Genomic DNA, 4192 nt, shown 5'->3' on the forward strand with positions numbered 1-4192 from the left:
TCTTTTCAACTATGTCTGCTGCTCCAAACAAACACTAACACCACATCTCAGTCTCAACTACAGAGTTAGTCTTTCAGGAGGCTTGTGACTACGGTGTGATCTGCACAGTACTCCTGGTGTGCTACGAGACACAGGTAAGGCGATCCCAGTGGAGCTGGGTCTGAGGGCACAGGAGCGGGTTGGGTGTTTGTGAGAGAATGTCCATCACCCTCTGCTGGAACCACTGAATGCCCCTGTTCCTCAGATGCTGTTTCCTGTGTGATTTCAACTTGTATACTACCACCCACAGCTGTTCCGTCTGAAAACATGGTCTTGTCTTTGTCATAGCGCAGGCGGAGGTGGTCCTGGTGTCTGCGCATGACTCGACCATCAGTCAGTTTGACCACAAAGGAGACGGGACCACTCTGACTCAGAATGATACCTGGCAACCAGTGTTGGCTGCTTGTGAAGTTGCGGATGTAGACAGTGTCATTGGGTTTTAATTGTCTCTCCCTTGCGTGGTGGTCATGTCTCTCTTTTTGTTTCTCCTGCTTCCGTTCCACTCGTGCTCTGATGTTCGGACGCAGTAGATCCAGGTGAGCTTTTTGGCTTTCTGCCCATTAACATCACCGCTGGAGCCTGTCCTGTTGTTGTTTGTGGCGTGATGCGGTACTGGAACAAGAACCGAGAGAGCTTAGTTGTGATGGTTCCCCCAGTCATCCTTTTGAGCCCCTCTTTCAGTGTCTGCACAGCCCGCTCCGCTAAGCCGTTTGAGGCCGGGTGAAACGGGGCGCTGCGGACATGGCGGATCCCGTTTCTCCGCATGAATTCTTGGAACAAGTCACAGGTAAACGTTGTTGCGTTGTCGGACACCAGAGAGTCCGGCAGACCATGGGTTGCAAACACCTGCCGAAGCTTTTCGATGGTTGTGGTCGCTGTGATGTTGCTCATGATGTGCACCTCCAGCCACTTGGAGTGTGCGTCCACCATAACAAGGAACATGTGACCCATGAAAGGGCCTGCAAAGTCTATGTGCAGCCTGGACCATGGGCGGTCAGGCCACTCCCACAGATGTAGTGGCGCGGGCGGCGCCATCTTCTGGTTGATCTGGCACTCAGGACATGATTTAACTTTGTCTTCTACCTCCTGATCCATGTTAGGCCACCAGATGTAAGATCTGACTAAACTTTTCATCCGGGAGGCACCCGCGTGAGCCTCATGGACCTCATCCATGACTTGTGCACGGCCAGGGGTGGAACAACCACTCTGGACCCCCAGAGTATGCAGCCATCCTGCACACTCAGCTCAGTTTTGCGCTTTGCATAAGGTCTTAGTCCATCATCCTCTATGACAGGAGGCCAACCCTGCATCAGGAATCTTTTCACTTGGGACAGGATAGGATCCCGGTCTGTCCACTGTTTGATCTGTTTGGCATTCACAGGTGAGTTTGACAATCTCTCCATTAGGAAAATTGTCTCGGTAGGCACCACAGTTGTGGCAGGCATCTCTGGTAGCGGGAGATGGCTGAGCGCGTCTGCGTTTGCATTGTCCTTCCCCGCTCTATACACTATCGTGTACTGGTAAGCTGACAGTGTCAGGGCCCAGCGCTGTAACCTTGCTGAAGCCATGGGCGGAATGCATCTTGATTCACTAAAAGGCTCATCAATGGTTTGTGGTCAGTGCATATGGTGAAATGACGACCGTAGAGGTACTGATGGAAGCGTTTCACAGCAAAGACTATGGCCAGACCTTATTTGTCTAACTGTGAATAACCCTTATCAGCACTCGTCAGCATACGTGATGCGAATCCAATGGGTCTCTCTGACCCATCCGATGAGAGAGTACTGCCCCGACGCCATAGGATGAGGCGTCACATGACAGGATGATCTCTTTGTCTTGGTCAAAATGAACCAGAAGTTGTGCTGATTGTAGTAGTGCTTTCACTTCCTTGAAAGCTTTCTCTTGTGCTGGCCCCCACTTCCATTTACAGTCTTTGTGGAGCAACTGATAAAGTGGAGCCAACACTGTTGACAGCTCAGGGAGGAACTTACCATAGTAGTTCACCATGCCCAGGAACGACCTGAGCTCTGACCCATTCTTGGGGTTTGGAGCATCCTTGATTGCCCTGACTTTGTCCTCCACAGGACACAGACCCTGCGCTGTGATCTTGTGACCTAAGTATGTCACACTCTGTACTTGGAATGTGCACTTGCTACGCTTCAGGTGCAGCCCAGCCTCCGAGAATCTCTTTAACACGTGGTCCAGATGGTGGAGGTGCTCCTCCTCCGTCTCTCCTGTAACCAGGATGTCATCCAGGTACACTGCTACATGAGGGATCCCCTGCAGCAAATTGTCCATTGTCCTCTGGAAAATGGCTGGGCTGGACGCCACTCCGAAAACCAAGCGATTGTACCTGAACAAGCCTTTGTGCGTGTTCACTGTAACATACTCTTTTGAGTCCTCGTCCAGGAGGAGCTGTTGGTAGGCGTGACTCATGTCAAGCTTTGAGAACGTCTTGCCTCCTGCCAGTGTCACGAACAAGTCCTCCACCTGCGGCAGCGGGTAAGCGTCTAGCTTAGAGGCCCTGTTGATGGTGAGTTTGTAGTCCTCACATATACGCACCGTGCATTCACTTTTCAGAACAGGAACGATAGGAACTGCCCAGCGGGAGAAATGAATGGGAGTAATGACGTTTGCTTCCTGCAGCCGCTCCAACTCATCTTCCACTTTATTTTTCATGGCGTAAGGCACTGTCCTGGGCTTGAAAAAGCGAGGCTCGGCCTGAGGATCCATGAACAGCTTAACTGCAGTGCCCTGCAGTGTGCCCAGTTCATCTTTGAAAATCTCTGGGTACTTTTGAATGACATCCTCAGTCACTCGGGTGTGTTTTATCTCACCCCAGTTCAGTTGTATTTTGTTTAGCCAGTCACGCCCTAGTAAACTAGGCCCATTCCCTTTCACCACCAGGAGCCGTGCTCTCGCTTCCTGGCTGTTGTATGCAATGTCCACCTCTAGAGCCCCCAGCAATGGTATGGTCTCCCCGGTGTACGTACGCAGTCTGATCCCTGCCGGTGTGAGGGCAGAAACCTGTCTTGAGCCCCATCTTCGTTTGTAGGTCTCCTCACTTATGACAGAGGCCCCCGTGTCAACCTCCATCCTCATCTGCTTTCCATCTACCTCCACTGTAGCATAGATAGGCTCTGCCCGCGGCTCCCTCACATTAAACATGTTGTAGGAACAATGCTCTTCCTCCTCCTCTGTGCTCTCTAGGTGGTGCGCTGCTGACTGAGGCTTTGGTGCTGTGAACTTGCCCAGCCCAGTCCGCCCACCCTCTGGCTTGCTCCTAGGACCCCTGCATTTTTTTGCTAAATGTCCCTTTTGTTGCAATTGTGACAGACAGTCTCCATGAACTTACAGTTGTTACCATAATGTGCCCCTCCACATCTGAAATATTCCACTGCTTTTCCCCTTTTTCCTGCCACCTCTTTTGTCACCTGATGCACTGCACAACTTTCACTGTTGGCCTTTTGAATTTTTTTCACATTACTAGCGGCCATCTCCATCCCTTGAGATAGTTCCAATGCTCTCTTGAAAGTCAGTGTGGCTTCCCCCAGCAACCGGCGCTGTATGCTGTCCTCATTAATGCCACAGACTAATCTGTCACGGAGCATGTCCTCTAACATAGCCCCAAACTCACAATGTTCCGAGAGTTCACGTAATCCAGCAACAAAGTTAGCAACAGACTGAACATGGCAGTTAAACTTGAACCTCTGGACAATCACTGAAGGCTTTGGATTGTGGTGAGTCTGAACGAGAGCAACTAGATCCCCAAAAGGAATTTCTCCCGGTCTCCGTGGTGTAGCCAAATTCCTCATTAGCTTGTAGGTTTTAGCCCCACACACACTCAAGAGAATAGAGCGCTGTTTAGCCTCATCTGTGATTCCATTTGCCAAGAAAAAGTGTCCCAACCTTTCCACATATTCCGTCCAGTCCTCGTTCTCTTCCACAAACTCAGTGATAGTCCCAAACATTGCCATTATAACGCCAACTTGTCCTTGATCCCCGTTAGCGATTTTCACTTGCTGCTGATTTTCCCCGTCTGCGTTTCCGTCCAGCGGCACCTGCTCTCCGTTGCTCATTAAGCTAGCTAGCTAACTGACTACCTCCACTGTTTCTTAGCTAGCTAGCCTCTTGACGGTCGCCTAGGATAGGG

General features: G+C 50.9%; 1 pseudogene; it reads right to left on the reverse strand.

Annotated features, from left to right (window-relative positions):
* Positions 1 to 3352, reverse strand: LOC106604606 (uncharacterized protein K02A2.6-like; annotated as a pseudogene).
* Between the last annotated feature and the right edge of the window lie 840 nt (positions 3353 to 4192).

Source organism: Salmo salar, chromosome ssa05, assembly GCF_905237065.1.
Source record: "Salmo salar chromosome ssa05, Ssal_v3.1, whole genome shotgun sequence".
Lineage (NCBI taxonomy): Eukaryota > Metazoa > Chordata > Actinopteri > Salmoniformes > Salmonidae > Salmo > Salmo salar.